Source organism: Ictidomys tridecemlineatus, chromosome 10 (assembly GCF_052094955.1).
Source record: "Ictidomys tridecemlineatus isolate mIctTri1 chromosome 10, mIctTri1.hap1, whole genome shotgun sequence".
Classification (NCBI taxonomy): Eukaryota; Metazoa; Chordata; class Mammalia; order Rodentia; family Sciuridae; genus Ictidomys; species Ictidomys tridecemlineatus.
The window spans coordinates 122,407,085-122,429,718 of NC_135486.1; the positions used below are offsets into that span (position 1 = coordinate 122,407,085).

Sequence of the window (22,634 nt, forward strand, 5' to 3'; positions counted from 1 at the left end):
ATCAATTTGTGATTTGCTCAATTTTTAATGTATTTGTAGTTATATTTTCTTCAGTGCGTGTTTTTGGTGCTCACCTTCTCTTTTCTATGAACCTTTCCAGAACTTTGTCATATTCATGTTTTCAAAAAAACAGTATTTGTTTGTAGAGATTGTATCTGGACCACTTTTTTGTTTTCTAGTTTCAATAATTTCCATACTTTTCTTTCCTGTGGTACTAGGGCTTGAACCTAGGGCCTCAAACACACATACTAGTCAAACACTCTACCACTGAGCTACAACCCCAGCCCTACATATTTTTTATTATTTTCCTTCATCAGCTTTCTTTGGATTTACTCACTTGAGTTTTTCTAACTCGGTCAACTGGAGTCTCAATTTGTATTTTTTAAATTTTCTTTGCTAAGTAAACATAATATAAATTTCATAATATAAATTGCCCTACATGTTCCCTCCTGTAGCTGTATTCCTTTCTCCCACCTCTTCTACCAATATAACCCAACAGCACGTACTGTTGTTTTTCTTCCAAAAAGCATACTTCAGAGCCACCCACAGACTAACACCTGAGCAGTCCTCACAGCCCTGATACCTCTACTCCAAGTTCCCAGAGTACCTCTGTCTACATGATCTCCACATCCCAGTTCCCTGAGTACCTCTGTACCCACAGGATCTCCACATCCCAGTTCCCTGAGTACCTCTGTACCCACAGGATCTCCACATCCAAGTTCCCTGAGTACCTTTCTACATAGTATCTCCACATCTAGGTTCCCTGAGTACCTCTGTACCCACAGGATCTCCATATCCAGGTTCCCTGAGTGCTGTACCAATAGGATCTCCACATCCAAGTTCCCTGAGTACCTCTGTACCCATAGGATCTCCACAGGATCTCCACATCCCGGTTCCCTGAGTACCTCTGTACCCACAGGATCTCCACATCCATGTTCCCTGAGTACCTTGTACCCACAGGATCTCATGTCCAAATAAACATGTCTGCTTTCTAACCACCCTGACTCTTCCTATGTTCTCCATTTCAGTCCAATCCTCAGAAAACACCCTAGACTTCTGCCTCATCATCTGTATTCTAGCAATTACTGAATGCTAACAAGTCTATTTCTTTAACATTCCTTTCTGAACTTGCTTTTTATTTCGTTCTGCAATTCATCCTTTTTGTGACTCTAAAAGTTTAAACTGGATCTGTCACTTGTCAAATAATCCAGTCTCATGCTACTGTCAAGAGTAACTTTTCCAAATGCAAATCTAATCATGTTCCTGCTGAAATCTTTCAGAGCTCCAAATGACCAAAAGATCAAGTCCATGTGTCTTAGAATGGCAGTTCACCATTCTAAGAATTCTTGCAATTCCCAGAACATACTAGACAAAGCTATACCTTGAAGCTTTTAAGTCCACTGGTTCTCTCAACTTTCATGAATGACATCCCTTTCATCCTCTCCCAAGACTCAATGGTTACCTTCTCTATGGAACTGTTTCAGGCCCCTCCCAGCAACCCCTTGGAGAAAAGTGACCATTTTGACTTTTAAACACCCACTATGCTTGTAAAATTTCTTGCGCAAGCCTGAGACATCCGACTGCTGTTGCCCATGTCAGTCTACCTTCCCAACCAAGCCGTCAGCCTTGTCGCTGCACCTCAATATCTAGACATAAAACAGACAAGTGAGGAGGGAGGGAAGGGGAAAGGCTACCAATGGGTACTAAGTTATAGTCAGACATAAGCAAGTAAATAACTATGTGACAACAATGTACTGCATATTTCAAAAGGGTAAAGGAAGGATTTTGAACATTTTATCATAAAGAAACTATGAATGTTTGAAGAGATTTATCTGATTTAAACATTACACAAAGTATACATGTTCTGAATCATCATATTACCTCATTAATGTGCATGACTTTTACATTTTTATGTACCAGTTAAAGAATTAATTAAATTTTAAAAATAGGTAATTTTCCAGATGTGGTGGTGCACACCTGTTATCCCAGAAACTTTGGGCTAAGACAGGACAATCACTAGTTTGAGTCCCGCCTCAGCACCTTAGTGACACCCTGTCTCAAAATTTTAAAAAAATGAAAAAGGACTGGGGTTTCAGTTCAGTGATAAAGCACCCCTTGGTTAAATCCCCAGTTCCACAAAAAATATATATTTTTAAATAAAAATAAAATAAATTTAAAATAGGTCATCAGGGCTGTGGAGAAAGAGCTCTTGCCTAACACATACAAAGCACTCGGCTTCCTGTCCAATACTGGCCCCCCACAAAAAAATTTAAAAAGAGAATAAAGGAAAAAAAAGGAAATGAAAAGGTCTGATTTTAAAATAAATAAATAAATAGTTTTTAAAATATAGCCAGAGGCACTGGGGTTGTGATTCAGTGGTAGAGTGCTTGCCTAGTATGCATGAGGCACTGGGCTGGATCCTCAGCACCACGTAAACTAAATAAATAAAATAAAGGTATTGTGTCCATCTATAATTTAAAAATATATCGGGGGGGAAAAAAACACAGCTGGGTATGGTAGAACACACTTATAATCTCAGGAGTATGAGACAGGAAAATCACAAGTTCAAGGCCAGCCCCAGTAACTTAGTAAGGCCCTAAGTGACTTAGTAACACCCTGTCTCAAAAAATAAAAAGGGCTGGGAATGTGACTCTGGTTAAATCCCCAATAACCTCCGACACAAAAAAAGCAAGTGCATTAAATGAATCAAATAAGTCGAGGCTTAAAATAAACTTACAAGAAAAATCTAGAAACGACATTAGTTAGATTAAAATTAACAGGACTGAGAAACAAAAACACATCAACAGTAAATTAAAGGTTCAATTTACTAAAAATAAAATATACAACAAAACCCGAAAAAGGATCCATTCAATACCTGAAGCTATAATTACGAAACATTAAGGAAAAAACAGAATTAAAACTGGGGGTATGATTCAGTGGTGCACTTGCCAGGATGTGGGAGGCCTGGTTCCATCCCCACCACCTTGAAAACAAACAAACAAAATAAAAACCACTTCCACACCAGTTGCAAAGGTATAGGCCTGTAGTCCAGTCGAAGAGGCAGAAATAGGGGAGAGATGGCTTGGGCCCAAGGATCTGAGGCCAACCTGAGCAAGACCCTCACTATTAAAAAAGGGGAAAAAAATCACTTCTAGAGAGAACTTAGTCATTACAACCATGTCACATCAAATGTTAAACACTGAGGGTCTGGGACTGTGGCTCAGTGGTGGAGCACTTGCCTAGCATGTGTGAGGCCCTGGGTTCAATCCTCAGCACCACATAAAAAATAAGTAAAACAAATAAATAAAGATATCATGTCCATCTACAACTAAAAATACTTTTTAAAAATTTAAACACTGAGCTACATCAACCTAAATATACACAAGTTAGCTAATGTTGTGAAACCATTTTAATGTGGGGAAATTTTCCAGAATAGGCCAACGGTAGTCATCAAACAGGCAAAAGCATTTTCCAATAAAAACTATTAATATTCCAAATAGTTTAGAAACTTAAAATTCCTTTCTACTATTCACAGGCGTTTTCAGACAAGAAATTAATAAAGGTTAAATAAATTTATTTTCCCTGCTAATAGTTAGAAGAAAGCTATTGTAATCTTTGCAATAGTAAATGCCACTTTTAATTAAAGAATAAACTGTTTTGTTTGAGGAAAATAAAGAAAAGGAAAAGTACTCTTTCTGACCCTTTCCCTAAATTAATTCCAACTCTAATTAGAGTCCTGGAACTCACCAGGAAGGAGAAAAATTACCAAGGCTGAGAGCTGCCTCTGAAAAGTCCAGAGACTCAAGGTTCACAATGCAGTGCAAAGGCAGTTCACAAGCACAGCCAGCCTGGGACTGAAGTCCCCCAATGCATACCAAGAGCACTGAGACTAGCTCAGTGACAACACTGCATGCCATACAGGAACTAAGGCCAGTGAAAATACTAGGACTGTCCTAAAGATGCCCCAAGGAACCCACAAGTTACAGGAGCATAAATCATCTGCAAGGGCACAGGGGAGGGTGTGTGAACCACCTCTGGAAACCACCGGGCCATACATATCAACAGTTAAACCTGGCACACTTTTACCCCTGAATTTCTAAGAACTCAGCCTGCAAAACACCCACTCCTGAAAACAGATGCTTACCTTAGTAAGAGCATTTAAAGGAGTGAAAAGTGGAAACTGGATATTCAATGACAGCAGGCAACTGGTTACATAAAATATGAAGGAAGAAACAAGGCAGCCTTTAAAAACACAGGACCTGAAGCAACATACAGTTCTCCTTTGTCCCTTGCGAGGTTGCAGGACCCCACTAGCACTGGCCACCAAAACCAGCAGAGGCTCAAGTCCCTCAGATAAAATAGTGTAGTATTTGCATATAACCTAGTGATATGCCTACAAATTTTAAATCATCTCTAGATTATTAATAATGCCTAAGACAATATCTGTGCTATGTAAATATTAGTTATTCTGTATTGTTTAAGGAATAGTAATGTGAAAAAAAAAGCCTGTATGTGTTGAGATTCTACAAGAAGGGAAGCTATTTCAGGTTTTTGAAGAATGTTCCTGAGCAAGCACACATATGGAAAAAAGACAACATACTCTCAAATGTAAACACTGGTGGCTCTCTCGCTGGTGGGACAGCATGCACCTTTCTTCTTCCTAAAAAAATTTTAATCATAAATCTGCATTTCCATCCTAGTAGTTTTTATTTTTGTGCTATTGGTGATCAAATCTATACATGCTAGGCAAACATGATACCACTGACCTACAACCCTAGCCTCATTTCTAATAATTTCAACAATAAAATTTATAAATATGATCATCATTAATCCGCTGATCTAGTGAGTGATCAAAATAAAACATTAAATTTTAATTCCATTCATTTTCTTCATTAATGAAGACAATAAATAGGAAAGAAAAAAAAAGTAGAACTTTTATTAAAGCCAGGTGCAATGGCACCCACCTATAATCCCAGCTACTGGGGAGGATGAGGGATTGAGGATCCCAGGCGAGCCTGGGCAACTCTGAGAGACCCTGTCTCAAAACAAAAAATAAAAAGGGTTGGGATAGCCAGGTTAGGTGGTACATGCTTGCAATCTCAACAGCTTGGGAGGGTGAGGCAGAAGGATCACAAGTTCAAGGCCAGCCTCAGCAACTCAGTGAGGCTCTAAGCAACTTAGTGAGACCCCATCTCAAAAATAAAAAGAGCTAGGGACGTGGCTCAGTGCAAAGTACCTCTGGGTTCAATACCCAGTACCCTAAATAAATAAATAGGCTGGGAAGATAGCTCAGTGTAAAAGTGCCACCCAAAAAAAAAAAAAAAAAAACAGAACTCAAAGGAATGATTTCTTTAAACACCCTAGAAAACAGAAAACAAGACTGTCTTCCAACCAGTCCTGGTGCCAAGAAAGGTAACCCTTAATTTGCAGCAACTGCATTTAGAGGGCTCAGAGTGACCTGTATTTTGAGGAGAAGCCTAAGTACAAAGTGAGAAGGCGCATTCAGAGGCAGCTTTCCCAGACCAGGAAGCACACTGCTCTCCAGACAGGCCTGGGCTTCTCCATTGGAGCAAAAGAAAAGGACAGAGGAGGACAAGGAAAGAAGGGAGACCACACGCCAAAAGGTGCCCAGGACGGGGAGGTGTCCTGTGAGGCAGGGAGAAGAGTTCCCAGCCAAAGTTTCCAGAGGTACCAGACACAGAGGAACCACTACTGAGAATACAAGAAGAAAAGATTCCTGCACCTCTCTGTTCCTTCAAAAGTACTCAGTGGGCCAGGTGAAGTGGCGCACACCTGTGATCCCTGCGGCTTGGGAGGCTGAGGCAGGAGGATTGTAAGTTCAAAGCCAGCCTCAGCTAAGCAATTCAGTGAGACCCTGTTTCTAAATAAAATACAAAATAGGGCTGGGAATGTGGCTCAGGGGTTGTTTAGTGTCCCTGAGTTCAATCCTGGTATCACCCCCCAAAAAAAGCAATCAGTGGGAGTACAACATGGAAATGCAAAGCTCTGGGTTCAATCACCAGTACTGGAAAATACACAAATAAATATAAATAAAAATAATCAAGTGAAATAAAAAGTACTCAGGGAAAATTGAGCTCTGCACCTGGCAAGATCCTGGTAGTCTCTGGTATTCTCTGGCAGGGAAGAATCCAATAATAAAAAGATAAAAACGGCATGGGAAACTGAGGCAACAGCTAAATGCCATGGTTCAGATGGAAGGAGGGTGGGTGTGAGGAGCTGACTTTTTAAGTAAGGAAACACAGTTGCAAAGAGGAAAGGAGTAGTCAAGGAGAGAGGCCACCAAGGGGGGTCAGTGGAGAAAAACTTCTGCAACCTGCTTGCAGCACTTTATTAGAAAGGAAGCAAATGCTCATTCATTATAGGCCTTTCATTCTTCTCCCTCCCTCTCTCCCAAACCCAAGCACTTTCAAGTGTATCACATGGTTACTTGTCAAAAGTTTGAACTAGTTTTATTCTAGTTTTAAACTAAAATCCTTGGAGAGGGATTCTATGCTTCCAGACAATACTCCTACTTTTATATTTGACCCAATTTGTTTTCATTTAAGACACATTAAACCTCTACCTGTGACCCAGACCAGAAAGTTCACTTCACTTGAAAAACAAAACCACCATTCAACTTCAACTAGACTTCCGACCTCAGGTTGAATGGGAAATTACTTAAAGTTCTCCTTTAACAGTCATGTCTGAGAGAAGCTGGGAGTTGGGGTGGGGAGGGGGCACAGAGAGAAAGTGGGTGAGGCAAGCCTGCTGTATAAGCCCATCAAGAAACACACTGGTCTTGTCCTGAGAACAGCAGGAAGTCACTTTGATGTGGGAGAACCGCTCATTTTGATACAAAAATTAAAATTAAGGCACAAAAGTGGACCTGGATTTGATTCCCAGCACTACACACACACACACACACACACACACACAAATTTATATTTCTCAAATATCCAAAGGACCTCAAGGCCAAAGGTTGCAAACGCTGAGTCAAACAAACAACAGTAATGGATGTAACAGCAGATCATCCAAGCTGCACCAACCTAAGGGCACTTCCTGGCATCCTGTGCCAGCCCAAGCACCCAAGCACCAAGAGCCAGCAATAGTTACCTCCTTCCCCATCATGAAGCAGGGAGTGCAGGCAGAACAGACCTTCCAAGGGGCAAGTGGGAAGCAAAGAAGACCAAGAGAACCCTGAGGCCTCCAGTAACCTCTGAAGTGCCAAGTACAAAGCCTGCTTTGGAGTTCTAGCTACCCTGCGGAGCACCTGACACACAAAATCGCACTCCCCTGGACCCTCCCTCCTCATTCTCCTTCAAAAGCTGATGTTCAAGCTGGGACTTCTGTTCAAGGGTGACACATACCTGTGCCCCACACTCATTCATGCCCATGCTAGATCCCCTAACTTCCAGATCCAACATCCAGCTTCAGGAACTCAGATGACCCACAGTTCACCAAATCAACAAGACCAAAACACTACAAGCTGCCTAACAGTTTCCTCCTCCTCCTGAAAGATGTCCACCAGTACACTCTCTCATTAAAGCCCAGTGGCTTCCATCTCTTAAATGACTCTCAAAAGCATCTCTCTGCCTGACCGATGCTGTTTTCCTCAGTCAGACTGAACTGCAGATGCATCCTGCTGGTGTCCCTCATTTCCTTGATGCTATCTAGGCACTCCTCCCACCTCAAACAGTTCCCGCACTAAGATGGTGCTTGATAATGTTAGCAGTATTGCCTGCTTTTATGGAGAGAGACACTGTTCTAGAGTTTTGCACATACTCTACGAGATTCTTAAATGCATTTTAGAGGTTAGGCAATTAAGGCATGAAGAGTTTGTTCACTTGCCCAATGCCACAGTCAGTGAACCTGGTTTAAATCCACTGGGTCCCTAGAGCCCATGCTTTAACCATTAAGTTCTACTGCTGCCTAACAGATGGGATCGGTTTGTGTGAAGAGTTGATCTCATCAAATGAGATAGAGGTAAAAAAGCATCCACACAATTTTGCAGTCAAGACATCAACAATAATGTAGAAAAAAAAATCGTTCACTGGAATGACAGAAGCAGAAAACAGATTAGGAAGGGCTAAGGAGGGACAAAATAACATTCCTAATATACCAGGCACGCTTCCAAATACTTAACATACAAATTTTTTAATCTTCCCAACATTGCTAGGTAGACATTACTATCCTCATTTTACAGAAGAGGAAACTCAATCAAAAGAGGCTGAGTAATTTGTACAAGGTCACACTGCAAATAAACAGCAGAGATGGATTCTGACTTGTTGTCCGACCCCAGAAGCCATACCATCAATCACAACACCAGGGTTGATAAGAGTCAAATGCCAAATTGAAAAACAAACCAATTTCACAGATCACAGACACACACGGTATAGTTTAGCATGGACTTCAATAAAAGTGCAATTAAATAAACTGTTTTGAAGTCTGAAATGTTTCATCAAGGCATACCTCATGAGAGCATAAAGCACTCTCTTCTGCCAGTGGTTTCTTGCGTCTCACTCAGATAAGGCTTGTAAACTCTTCGTAAACTTGTGATAATTCAAAGTGATCAAAAGAGAAATTATAACCAAAGGCATAGAGCTGAAATGCTGTGGCTAAATGTGCAGTTTAGACAACAGTATTCTCATAAAGACAAAATGAAAGGACACAGTCTACAACCATTTATTTTCAAATTTCAGATTTTAGCTGGATTTTTACTCACATTTAATGTACTTATGATTCCATTTTTAAGTACATGACATGAAACCATGGCAACTTCCAACATGCGCTTCTCTTATTTTTAAAAAAGTAAATTCACCATAGTTCCAAGACTAAAAAAATAATTTATTTATTTTTTAACTAGCTGACCATCTTAAACAAAATTAGAAGTATTCCTATACTAAAAATTAATGTTTTGGGGCTTTACTAACATATATTCAAGAAAATAAGTCATGAGAGATGCTGAGATTAGACGAATGCTCCAGGCTCAATATAAAATCTTATAACATTAAAACTCAGTGTAAATATCAGGAAATATTTTGAAAATGATACTTGTAATCAAAAGCACAAAAGCCCAACTGGCAAATAGCCATGCTTCAAAGACTGCCATGTGGCTCCAGGATTACACTCAGGTAGAAAATTACACAGAGAGAGCTGCAGATCTTTGTAAAACTATTTTAATCTGGGCAAGACAACTTAAGGATTTCCAAGTTTACCCAAATAAACCCTACACATTCAAGTTGCTAAAAAGTCTCTTTTTAATGCCCTCTTACAAGATAATGGAATTCTGTAGCATATAAATACTGAAAAACCTTCCTCAGAGCCACCACTCTTGTAGTGTGTTATATGTGTCCCCCAGCAGAACCATTTTTTCAGATGTTTGTAATGAGGAAAAGCTAGAACATGAGTGGAGAAGGAGGAAGAGTGGAAAGCAGCATCAAACAGGGAAAGTGGAGCATTTTTGAGTGTGCTTAAAGAAAGCTGAGCCTGAAGCCAGTGAGACCCTGAGATCAATCATGTTCCAAAGTTAGCAACCTGGTATTCTGTCTGAATGGCTTCAAAAGTTCTTCAACAGCACAGAGTAAGAGAAACAAACAGACTCTCTGTGAAGTGGGCAAGATGTCACTACAAACACTCAGGAACCAGGGGCAGTGCACACATCTGTAGCCTAGCAGCTTGGGAGGCTGAGGTAGGAGGATCCCAAGTTCAAAGTCAGTTTTAGCAACTTAGCAAAACCCTTAGCAACCTGATGAGACTCTGTCTCAAAATAAAAATAAAAAGGGCTGGGTTATGGCTCAGTGGTTAAATACTCCTGGGTTCAATTCCCAGTGCCCCCTCCCCCACAAAACAAATGGAAAAGAAAAACTCAGGAGACAGCTAAAGGACTTACATTTGTCATTTGGCCACAGCTGCTTAGACCATATTAGAACCCTGCTCCTGCAGATTACTCATGGGCACTGAAACACTCACAGACACCAAATTTAATTTCCCAGTGGTTAATACCAGACAGGAATGACAATCAGCATCTTTTACTGTCCTTAAAATAAGTTAAACTGCTTTTTGCCATAGACTGCCTAATAAAATAAGACTTATCAAATGAAAACAACTCTTTATAACCAAGTAATCAACCAGAAATGGGGCTGGGGCTGTAGCTCAATGGCAGAGTGCTTGCCTAGCATGCATGAGGCACTGGATTCAATCCTCAGCATCACATAAAAATAAAAAATAAAATAAAGCATTCTGACCATCTGTACAAAAGAAAGAAAAAAAACCAACCGGAAACCAGTAGTTAATATTTGCTTATGTCTCTAACATTTAACCCTAACCAGCTGCTTCTGCCAACACTGTGAGGCACCTATTGCCACAAACAAGGGTGCTCTGTCACAAAATGACCGCACTTTTTCATTTTCCCAGCTAATTTTCAATGACCCAAATCCTCCAGATCTTTCTAGGTCCACCTGAAAAGTCACTTTTATTAAGTTTTTCCTGAACCTAACAAAATCCCTAACAGCAGTTATAGCCCTATGCTATCTAGGTCCCGCCACATTTTATAGCTTATTGCTTCCTTGCAGACAGAAACTGTATTTACATTTCGCTAGCTCTCTCCTCCATGGTACACCTGCTTCTGGAGCCCAAAAGCAGAATAATGAGCATCTGGTGACCTTAGTACCCCGATTCCAGTCTACCTGGACAGAAATCCTAGCAGGCCCTTTACTACAACGTCAGCATACCACGTCCTAGTCCCTGGGACGTAAGCCACTCACAGTCACCAAGTGTGTCTCGGTGTGCAGCAGGCCTGTTTCTTCCCAGAATCCTCAGACGAGGATGTAAAAAGCACTCCTGCCAGCTAAACACTGACGCTGCACTCACCGACGACCGGCGTGCGGACGCCCAGACCCCTGCAGACCAAAGGGGCACCGCGGACACAGACAGGCGGAGGCTCACCCCCGCCCGGGAGATGATATTCCCACCTCCGGGGCCGGAGCGCAGCTGTCGGGCCGGACTCCGAGGCAGCCCCCTTGGTCACCCGCGACGGCGGAACCTGCTAATGGAGATTTCCTCCGACCAAAGCCGCTCCGCAGCCCGGGAGGGCGGCTGGGGAAGCACCGCAGGCCCGGCCGCACGCTCCTCGGCGCCCGACCGTGCAGACAACCCGCGGGAACAGAGCCGGAGCCGCCCGCCCAGGACCGGCGTCTGCACACGCCGCGCCAAGCGCCCCTCCCCTCCCACGGACGTCCAGCCTGCAAACGGCGGCGCCTCAGACGCCACCGGAGTCAAAGCCAGCAAGCGGCCCGGGCCCAGTCCTCCCTACGGCGCCCCATCGCCCCCTCTCCCCACTCGGCTCGGCCCGCCCGGCCTCCAGGTCCCGTCGAGCTCACCGTCTCCAGCCTCCCTGCCTCCCCCGGCCCCCCGCCTCGCTCCTGGCCCTCCCGGTCTCCCTGCCCGGGCCCGCTGCCTTCCAGGCCTCCCCTCTTCCTTCCGACCGACCCGGCCTCTCTCTCTGCCCTCTCCGTCGTCCCTCCCGACCCTCTCGGCTCACCCTCCCGCGGGCCGGCAGCTGGGCGGGCGCCCCGGCCGCGCGGGGCTCACAGGCGGCGGCGCGCGGCGGGCCCGCGGTCTCCCGGCACCATTCTCCCCGCCGCGCCGCGTCGCGAGGACAAGAGCCCAGCCAGCTCCCGCCGCCGCAGTCGGCTCCTCACGGGTTCCAGCTGCCGCGGTTTCCGGGTGAAAAACACCCACGCCACTGCCAGCGCTGCGTGACCCCCCGACGCAGACGTAGACGGCGGCGCGGCCAGGACAAGATTCCTCGGAACCTGGCTTGGGGCCCCGCCTCCTGACAGGATGCACCCCTAGGAGCCTGCGTGGCATACGCTCGCGGACCCACGCGAGGGCGTCGTGCGCGTGCACAGTGCGTTAGCGTGAAGTACGCAAAAGTGTGTACGCGCACGTAGCGACTCCGTTCCTGCGCGCCTTTAGGGTGTGCTGAACGGTTCTGGTGCAGGGGACGGGGCGTGCGCGCGGGCGCGATCGCGATCGCGAATGCAGTGACTGCAAGCTAGTGTTCAGGCCGACTGTGCTCCTGTGGGCGAGGTGCCCCTGTGAGAGCGCGGTTGTTTGCCTAACGTGCGTGAAGCCCTGGACCGTGTTCCCAGTACCGCGAAAGAAAACGGTGGATAAGTGTGGTCTTGTACGATCAGTCAGTCCAGTGCTCGGGAACGACCGCATACTAAGGCACGCATGACCTCCCGTGGGGGCGCGTCACCCAGGGGGCGCTCGGACGTGGGCCCCCGCGGGCCTCACCGATTTCCATCAGCGCCTCTGCGGTCGCTGGACACTGAGGGTAACAGGTGCCGGTAAGCAACCAGTGCAAACGGACTTGGATATTCTCGCGGGTGATTGACAGCAGCGGCGCGGGGGACCCTGAACCAAGGTCGTGCGACGGTGGGCGTGGATCTCAGCACACCGCCTGGAGGATAGCACAGCACAGGACGGTCACTGCAGCGTCTCCAGTACCGGACGTTCCCAAACGTGCAGATCCAGTCGCATTGCTTAGAGAAGCACACGGAAGAACTGGCGGGTTCAACACAAAGCGCGTTAGATGCACAAACTTCAAGTCAGGTGTTAGGAGGGAGAGTTAAGGGCTGTGGCGCAATGGTGGAGCACTTGCCTAGCATGCATGAGACCCTGGGTTCGACCCCAGAAACCAAATAAAAATCAACATAAAATAAAGGTATTGTGTCCACCTACAACTACAAAAAATATTTTTTTTACAAAGAGGGTGAGTTGGGAGGGGAAGGAGCTTCCAGAGCCCTTCAGCGCCTGCGAGGTGTTCTAGAAAGGTGATGGGTACATGATTACTTACTGAATTGTTGCGTTTACGTTTTATGTATAGCACTTCGTATCTACTAAATATTTAATTTAAAAAACAACATTATTATTCACCATTTAGCTGGAAGGTTGTGGGGTGTGCAGAAGACAGTGGCACATACTAATTAAAGGAATACTAAGTTCCTAGATATCTTTTTTTAATTTCTTAATTTTTCATTCCTGGTATCACTACCACAATTTACAGGGCATATACCTGAAGTAATGAAAAGAAAGAAAGACAAAGCTACAACAGATAAAAGACCCTGGGAACGTACATCCAATTGACTTTACATTACATTAACAGCTGCGCTTTTTGCAAACTGTGACCTGTTGGCCTGGACAAGAAGGGTTTCCATGAGTTGGGGTTATGGCTCAGTGGTAGAGCGGTTGCCTTGCCTGTGTGAGGCACTGGGTTCGATTCTCAGCACCACATACAAATAAATGAATAAAATAAAGGTCTGTCAACAATTTTAAAATATTTTTTTAAAAAAAGAAGGGTTGGGCTGGGGATGTGGCTCAAACTTGCCTGGCATGCGTGTGGCCCGGGTTCAATCCTCAGCATCACATACAAACAAAGATGTTGTGTCCGCTGAGAATTAAAAAATAAATATAAAAAAAATTCTCTCTCTCTCTCTCTCTTAAAAAAAAAGATGAAAAATTTAAAAAGAAGGGTTTCCTGTGTGAGCTGCAGTAACTTTCCTGACTATGGATCGTGGTTCCAGTTCCTCTGATGCATTTGGGGTGATGGTCTCAAAGTAACCTGCAGCTTTCCTGCTCCTCTGCTAAGAACTGCAGCCCTTTTTGTTTTTAAAACCTTCTACACCACACCCTCCATTTCCACTAGCAGATCATAACCACCAGAAGGACTTCCAGAGTCTTCCCCCAAATTGCCCACCTTCATGGGTACATAATGTGATTGCTGTGGTCCAAAATCATCCTAGCTCCTCCCACCATAGTGGGATCTTCACACCTCCACTACCGCCACTGTATCCATTGCCTTGGTCTCCATATCCTGATCCATCACCACTAAAGTCTCCTCTACTGTCTCCACCAGGACCATCACTCCATGTCCTCCTCTATAACTCTGATCTACTTCCTCCACCACCCAAGACTCTTCCACCAAAATTTCCTCCAAGACTGAAAGCACCTCTGATACTCACAAGCTGTGAGGTCCACCTCCTGAGCTCTTGTGGCCCAGGAGACTGCATCTCTTGTTTAGAAAGGGCTTTGTCTCCACACAGTTCTGCCCATTGCAGTGTTGTATTTCTGAACAACACTTTATCAGCTGGATCAGAACACTGAAAGATGCAAAAGCAAGTCCTCTCTCTTCCACTGTACCTGTCTTCTATGATGTCTATGGTTTCAGTCTTGCCATAGTTTCCAAAATAGTCTCTCAAGTTATATTCTTCTGTATCTTCTTCAATACTAACAAAAAAATGTTCACTGACAGACGAGCCTGAGCTTTATAAAACCTTCTCTGAAAACAGCTCTCTCTGGTCCTGCTGCATCCACCTCTTCAACACAGCAGGTCGTAAAACCAAAGCCCCCAGAATGTTCTGTTTGGGCTCTCGTTACCACACAATCTGAGTGTGTCCCATTTCTCAAAATGTTCTGTAGGTCTGGGAATGTGGCTCTGGTAGAGTGCTTGTTTAGCATGCGCCAGGTTCAATCACAGCAGTGAAAGAAAAGTTTTCTCTAAACTATCACATGTAGTTTCAGAGTTCAGACTCCAGCAAACAGCTTTCTCCACTGCTCTGGATTCTCTGGGTCCCGACCCTCCTCTGAATCTTGCATTCTTCCTGCCTGGGGTTGGCACATGACACCAGCTCTCTCCAGTTGTCGAGGACCCTCCAAACACATGGATGGTAAGCACTGATCACAATGACCTAGGGTGTGCAGAGGGCTAATTCTGATAGACTCAGCGATAGTCTAAAAATCTTGCTGAGTTTCTGCAGGGCACTGCCCCTGGTCAAGATGGGGCACAAACTCATAAACAGTGTCGCTTCGTAACCATGAACCCAGGGCAATCAGCAGCGGCTTGCATCTGCCTCCCAATAGCGTTCACGGAGGCTGGTGAGACTGATGAGGGACACCTGGTCTCAAAAAGACCTGCAGGATGTTGCTGTTGAGGCCAGTCTCCAGCAGAGATGTGCCTATATGACCAGTATTTTTTTTTCTTTAAATAAATAGTATAAACTCCATTTTCAGCTCCCTGTTCTAAGATGTTTTCATGTGGATTGTGATGCTTCCTGATCCAAGACAGAAATGGGTTTTTCTTGTCTCTTACAGGAGAAAGATGATAGGAGCCTCAACCTGGCCTTTCCAAATCTCTTGCTGAGACAGCTTTGGGCTGTGATGTGTCTTTACTTTGATGTAGTTACTATATTGTATTTTTCCCTGTCATTGGCTCTGGGAGGGGCCGTGAGTGCTGTTAAACCTTGTTGGTGTCACAAGTGGGATTTTCTGGAGGACTTCTACCCACTCTAAAAATACAGTTCAGGTCCCTGCAGCTCGGGAGGCTGGAGGATCATGAGTTCAAAGCCAGCCTCAGCAATTGCAAGACACTAAATAACTCAGTGAGAGCCTGTCTCTAAAATAGGGCTGGGGATGTGGCTCAGTGGTCACATGCCCCTGAGTTCCATCCCTGGTACCAAAAAAAAAATATATATATATATATATATATATAAATATACACACACACATACATACATATATATATATATATATATATATATATATATATATATATATACATACAGTTCAGGCATAATTTAGAAAGAAATGTGATTCTGATAAAGGGCTGAAAATTAACGAGCTACCCTCAGCTTGAAGTAAGACAGACTTCAAAAATGAATACTAATAATAAAATTTTCCAATGAAATCTGGAAATGAAAGAATCTGAATCTCAGGAGCTACAGAAATGGATCAGAAGAAAACCACAAAACAATGTCAGGACAGCTCAAATTTCAGTTCCTTGGTTGGTATTTTCAGCATTAGCAAGGTAAAGTAAGTTAGAACCTCCTTCAGTTGATCTGTACCCTGTCTGGTTTGCACTCTAATTTTTGATGAATCAGCCAAACCCATGAGACTCATTACAACAAAGAAGACAATACAATGGGCTGAGAGCCCAGCAGCACACCTGTCATCCCAGCGGCTTGGGAGGCTGAGGCAGGAGGATTGTGAGTTCAAAGCCAACCTCAGAAACTTAGAAAGGCCATAAGCAACTCAGCAAGACTCTGTCTCTAAATAAAATACAAAAAGGGCTGATCTGAGGCTCAGTGATGAAGTTCCCCTGGGTTCAATCCCTGGTAACAAAAAAATAAAGTGGGGTGAGATGACAATGAAAGGGAAGAAGAGGCAGTGAGAGGGATGACTCAGTGGCAGAGCTGAGTCGTCTTTATGTCACTACAGGCAGCACTTTGCTAGATCTTTATGAAAATGGGTCCTGAGAGCTTGGGACCAAGGAGCAGCCCCTGGCTTTGCACATTGCGGGGTGGCGGGAAACTAGGGGCCCACCTCACATCCTCTGTTGGCTGCTACTGTGGGGAGATTCATACAGAAGCCCCCAGATTATTGGATGGCCTAACAGAAAGGTCTATCATAGCCACACGAGGAAGGGCAGTCTTGCTGCCAGTACGTGGAAAGCTGTAGAGAGATGGGGAAGCTGGCAGTGTCACCTCAAGGGTGGGCATGGGGTCTTGCAAACTTAAAAAGGGGGCAACACAGGATGTGGCTCTGCCATGCAGCACGTGCCTAGCACGCACAAGGTCCTGGGTGCGACTTCCAGTACCCACCCCCAAGAGAGAGAAAGAACTTAAAGAGTGAAGTTGGTCAGCTGGTGCACAACTGTGGGCTACCCACTGAGGAGGCCAAGGCCGGAGGCCCACAGGTTCCAGGGAAGCCTGGGAAACGGAGCAAGACCCTGTCTCAAAAGAAAATAAAAAGGGCTCAGGATATAGGTCAGTGGTACAGTGCCTGTCTGGCATGTGTGAAGCAGTGGATTCCATCCCCAGCCCTGCAAAACCAAATGAAGGGAGTAAAACTGAGTGTAGTTACAGGTATCTGTAGTCCCAGGGGGCTGAGGGGGGCTCACTTGAGCCACAAGGTTGAGACCAGCTTGGGCAACATAAGGAGAGCCCATCTCTATATAAATAAATATATACATACGAAATAATAGAATAAAATAAAAGAGTATTAAATAAAAATAGATTGATTTTTTGTGTGTGTGTCCTTGCTTCAGCAGCACATTTACTAAAACTGGAACGATACAGAGAAGATTAGCATGGCCCCTGCCCAAGGATGACATGCAAATTCATGAAGCACTCCATATTAAAAAAAAAAAAATAGAATAATTTTTAAAGGTTAGGTGGTAAGTCACTTTAGAGTTTAATCGGGCAGTCGCCCAGACTTGGGCTGAAAACAGTGTGCACCGTCCTGACTTTGCACCAGGCTCGGGATTGAGCCAGGGCCTTGTGCACGTGAAGCAAGCACTCTCCAACTGAGCTGCGTCCCCAGCCCTGAACAGTTCTTCAGTTCACCATTTTCTACTTCAGGATGGAATGATCAGGTAAGATTTGGATCCAGAAGAAGTGATGGCCAAGAATCTTCCAGCCCAGGGCAGGAGGACCATGTCTGAGGCCAGCCTGGTTAAGCTAGCAAGACCCTGTCCCACTCAGATTAAGTCTATAGTGCCCGCAGCCCAGCGCTCTCCACAAGGGGGAGGGCCCCTGGCCAGTGGTGAACATGGACGTGAGCTGGAGGTCGAATGCCAGGAAGTGGGTTTGAAAGAGACTGGTGGCTGTGGAGCCAGCCCTGAGGTGAGAGCAAAGACTGTACCTCAGCTGAGTGCCACAATTCCAGAAGCAGGCGAGGCCAGCCACAAATCAGAAGAGACAGGGAAGCCCTGCGGTACCAGGTTGGGATTCCCACTTCTACATTCACTCACTCAAGCACTACAGAGTCAGGGCTGGGCTGTGGCTCAGTGGTCGAGCACCTGCCCTGGTTCCATCCTCATTACCTGGGGAGAAGAAAGAGAGAGAGAAAGGAAGGAAGAAAGCTTTAAGCCATAAGATCCTGTCTCAAGGAAGGGAAAAGGGAGGGAGGAGAAAAGAAGGCAGTCACAAAAGACTGGTATCATGTGATGGCATTTGTGTGACATGCTCAGAACATGCACACCACGAGAGGGAGAGGCAAGTGTCAATGGGGAAGCGGCCATCGGAAGGAAGAAAAGAGGTTTGTCGTTCTAACCAGCTGTACTGGACAGCAGCAGGCATTTCGGCTCACTGAACACAATTGGAGCACGACTTCAGTTCTCTGGTTGTGCATGATGTAAGGTCACCCATTTGTGCAATCATGTGTGCCTAGGGTAATGATGTCCGCCTCATTTCGCCATCTTTCCTACCCTTTCCCCCTCCTCTTCCCTGCCTCCCTTTTGCCCCATCAAAGTCCCTCCGTCCTCCCATGCACCCCCCCATTATGGATCAGCACCCTCCTATCAGAGAGAACACTCAGCCTTTGGTTTTATGGGATGGCTGACTTCACTTAGCATGATATTCTCCAACTCCATCCATGTCCTGCAGATGCCATGGTTTTATTCTCTCTTAATGCTGAGGAATATTCCACTGTGTATATATTCCACAGTTTCCTTAGCCATTCCTGCCAAGAGGCTTCTGTGAGGGGAAATGAAAACTCTCCACAGCTGGAGTGTGGCGATGGTCGCACAGGTTGCGAATGCCCAGACACCCCCAGGGACACTTTCTGCACACTGAGAGGGGACTGCAGACACCGATTTTTCTTTTTCTTTTTCTTTTTTTTTAAGTCAGGACTTCACAAAAGAAAGAAAATCAAAACAGGAAATCAGTAAACTTTTAGGCTTTCATCATGTGGTGATCCTTATTTATTTATTTTAGTTGTTGATGGGCCTTTATTTTATTTATTTATATGCGGTGCTGAGAATCGAACCCAGTGCCTCACACATGCCAGGCAAGTGCTCAACCACTGAGCTACAGCCCCAGCCCCTCATGTGGTGATATTTATTAGTTTTATTTTATTTACTTATTTGTGAGAATCTCACTTTTTTTTTTTTTGGTACCGGGATTGAACCTGGGGTGCTTAACCACTAAGCCACATTCCCAGCCCTTTTTTATATTTTATTAGAGACAGGATCTCACTGAGTTGTGAGGCTGGCAATGAACTTGCAATCCTCCTGCCTCAGCCTCCGGAGCCACTGGGATTACAGGCATGTGCCACCGTGCCTGGTTCAGAGTCTCACTTCCTGGACTTGAGCAATCCTCCTGCCTCAGCCTCCCGAGTAGCATGGACCAGCAGGCAACTGACAGAGTGCTACACAAACCTGGATAGGATTTCACAGGAATAGAGGCTGCCTTAACTCTCCTCAGAGTCTCTACGATGTAAAATCCCAAGGCTCAGAACAAATTTCAAAAAGAAAAGTTACCCAAGAGTCTACAGATCGGGTAACCAAACACCTGCTTAGGTAAGGCAGCAGCATCTCCCTGCACTTGCTGGTCTGCTGGAATACTGGGATTGCTTTAAAAAAAAAAAAAGTTAAGTGACTTTTCTTATTTATAAAACAAGATCAAGGCAGAAATGGAGGGTGAGGATTGACAGGAAGGTCAGGATCTCTTGATCCCAGTGCCCAGAAGGGCCACGGCCATTCGAGTGTGCACCAAATGGTCAGGGTGGAGAAATAAGTTACTGTGTTCAAGGACACGGCACGCAGCACTGCCAAGGCCTGCTCAAGGGGAAAGAAATTAATTTAGGGACTATGCAGATGCTGATGTGAAAGGAATTATTTAAAGTCCACGAACAAGCTAGAAAATGTGATTCCTAAACTTTGTGCTGGGGTGGTGTCTCATACCTGAATGCACAATGGGTATGGATCATGTCTGAGGAAAGGTCTCCCCCTGCTGGGTGAGGTGAATAATGAATGACAGGCACGTCTCGGGTGAAGGAATGGACATGTCACCTAAGCCAGTTCAAAATAGCAAATTGGAAATTATATCAGATACTTGGAGAACAATGAGAAATTGTTGCTCTAATTGGGAAACACAAGATGCCCACACACTTGCTCAAGATACCCAGTGAGGACAAGGAGTAATACTGGCAGATCATGGGGATTTGGGGTCGACTTCAAAGGCCTCAACAAACAGCACTCCAACAGCCTCAAGAGCCCCCGTGGGCAGCAGAATGTCCAACTCATGCATCGAACCGAGCATGGCTGGTGTGCCACACCTGACCTGGCTAATGGAACAGTCTACAACATCCACCTACTACACCTCTTAAGAGACCTTTGAACTCTCGTGGACCTTGTCCCAAGTCTGGTAATGTGGGACCTAGAGCTCATACAACTGAGCATTGTTCTAATATGCTAAATTGGTGATATGACCATCTGTGAAACAGGCCACATTAAAAGCAACCTCATTAAGGTCATAGATCATGTAATTGATCAGGGGTGGTTGATTAACAGCAAAACTCCAGGCCGGTGCAGACTGTAACATGGGAGAAATTCTTCTTCTGGTGACCTAGAAGACACCACACTCAGAGCCCTGGGACAAGGAGTCAGTTGTTAGGGTTTTTTCACACCGGGGGCCGAATAGGAGGCTCCGTGCCTAGTAAACGAAGTGGGGTCCCACGGTTAGGCCCTATTATTGGCCTCAACACAGGAGACCTCTCCTACCCTCACTCCCTCTTGCTCACGCTGGGCTTGGACTCCTGGGATGAAGTGAACCTCCTGACTCAGCCTCCCGTGCACAGACGCAGGCCACCACAGCTAGCGGGCACATGGAGTCTTTGATTGACACAACAGCAGCACACCTTCGGCTCGGCCCAGCCTGCTCCATCAGCACCCTACAATCCTACCGCTGAAATCTCATCACATGGCTGCCTCTTCCTCCCACCTGGCGTTTCCAGAAAAAGCCTTAGTGGCTCTTCAGTGACGACCTCCAAGCTCCTGGACTACAAGATCACTGCACTCTGCTCTCTGCTGTGTTCTTATTGATAAACAGGCACTGTCCTGTTACTGGGCACTTACCTGCCCCAGTACCTGAAGGACACAGAATTATATTAAGACCTGGGTTAGGGCCTCCAGATGGGAGGGGAGAGACGCAAGATGGCACAGCCACCAGCTCCAGCTCCAGCCTCCCTTAGTCGACTGCCTGACCTGGTGGTAACCCCCTGGTTTACCTCTGGATGTGTTCAGAGCAGATGAACTAGCTGAGAAACTCACACTGAGGAGAAGAATTCCTTATTTGGGAGAAACCCCTGCCCATCACAAACACCCGGAGTTAGTTTTCCTGAGAGATCGCAACACTACACCTGGCGCTTTCTTAGGTCACATTCAGCAGAGCCTCACAGGCCACAACAAAATCCCACCAGTTCCACAGTGTCACTTGGGGCTTCCACGAGGGCACACACTGTGCGTGAGGCCTCAGACGTTGCCATCAGCTGTGAAGGAGATGAAGAGGACTGGAGAGGATGATGGACTCCTGGGCCTATTGGGTGTCCAGAGGGAGAAGCCAAATTTGATAACCCGACAGAGTACAACCCTGTCCACAGCAAGCAGACTTCCACCTTCACTGTCGAGAAGGGAATCTGGACATTCAGAGACCAAAGAGGAAAAGGAAGAACTCACAGGCGGCTTTCAGTGAGGAGGATGAGGTCATCCACCCGCAGGGGCAGGTCCCTCAGTTGGCCACTTCCAGAACAGCCATCTTGGGGAAGCGCAGCGAGTAGAAGGCCCTGGCTCCCAGCACCTGGAGGAGTCAGGAAGCAGGCACATGCAGAGCTGTGCTTCAGTGGAGGACTCTGGACTGCCCTCACACTTGGTGACGCAGGCTCCCAACCAGGGGCATTCACAGGATAGCACTCACGGTGGCTTGCCACGCTATACCGGCCCCTTGTGCGCCTATGAGGTAGACTGGACTCCCACTGTGCCATCACAGCGAATGTGACCCCCACACCAAGTGGCAGTCTATGGCCCTGGGCTGTAAGTGAGCCCAAGAAGATGTGTCAGAGGAGTGGCCGGCAAGAAGCCCACACCCTCCCACTGAGCCCAGGTGCTGGTCACGGCGGAGGGTGGTATCCAGTAGGAGTGGGGTGGCAGGTGACAGGCACTAATGAACTAGGGGGAAAAACGTTCCAGGTGTGCAGGGTCCTCTTTGGGAATGCCTTGGAATCCTGCCAGGTAGCACTGAGACAGGGTGGGCTAACAGAACCCTACCCGCCTGCACTCGGAAAACCTTCCCTGGACAGAAGGCGGACTGCCCTGGCTCTGCCCAGGCCTTTGACCACCTCTTCCTTCCTCTTAGGATCCTTCTTGTGTGAGGTCACATACCCCAGGTGGGGCCTAGAGCTCCAAAATAAGTAAATAAATAAATAAGATCTGAAATACTCTCCCGTTAAGGGTGATGTCAGGAAAGTGTCCCGAGATCGTGAGAGAAGTGCCCAAGGGAACAGCAGCCAGGAGAGCACATGCTCTTGAAGAGTGGCCTCCTCCCTCCTGGGACCTGCAGCTGAGCTACTCAGGGACCTGCCGGCTGCTGCTGAATGGACCCCACCTTCGCCCATTTTCTGTTTGAGGGATTTGGAAACAGGGCGGCCTGGGATTAGGGGAGGGGAGGGGAGGGAGGGGGCAACACACTGGTAACACTGGTCTTTTCCCAACACGTCCCTCCCCAGGGCAGGACAGTCCCTGGGAAGAAGATATCCATCCAGCCTAGAATGGCAGTCTCTGGGAAGGACCCGAAACA

At 46.1% G+C, this 22,634-nt stretch overlaps 1 protein-coding gene and 1 non-coding gene across 4 annotated transcripts in view; one reads left to right on the forward strand and one right to left on the reverse strand.

Annotated features, from left to right (window-relative positions):
• Positions 1 to 11,668, reverse strand: part of Tmem248 (transmembrane protein 248) — a 29,986-nt gene extending 18,318 nt beyond the window's left edge. Inside the window, exon 1 of one of the 3 annotated variants that reach the window (XM_005328545.5) lies at positions 11,540 to 11,668. The gene's annotated coding sequence lies outside the window, so the exon portion shown is untranslated. Of the gene's footprint in view, positions 1 to 10,869; positions 11,092 to 11,539 lie in introns of those variants that run through there. The other 2 variants (XM_078023966.1, XM_078023963.1) reach the window with 2 other exon arrangements.
• A 5,430-nt stretch (positions 11,669 to 17,098) lies between these two features.
• On the forward strand, positions 17,099 to 17,201 carry LOC120887763 (U6 spliceosomal RNA). Its single transcript, XR_005731089.1, has one exon. It is a non-coding gene; the product is annotated as a U6 spliceosomal RNA (small nuclear RNA).
• The last annotated feature ends 5,433 nt before the right edge of the window (positions 17,202 to 22,634 follow it).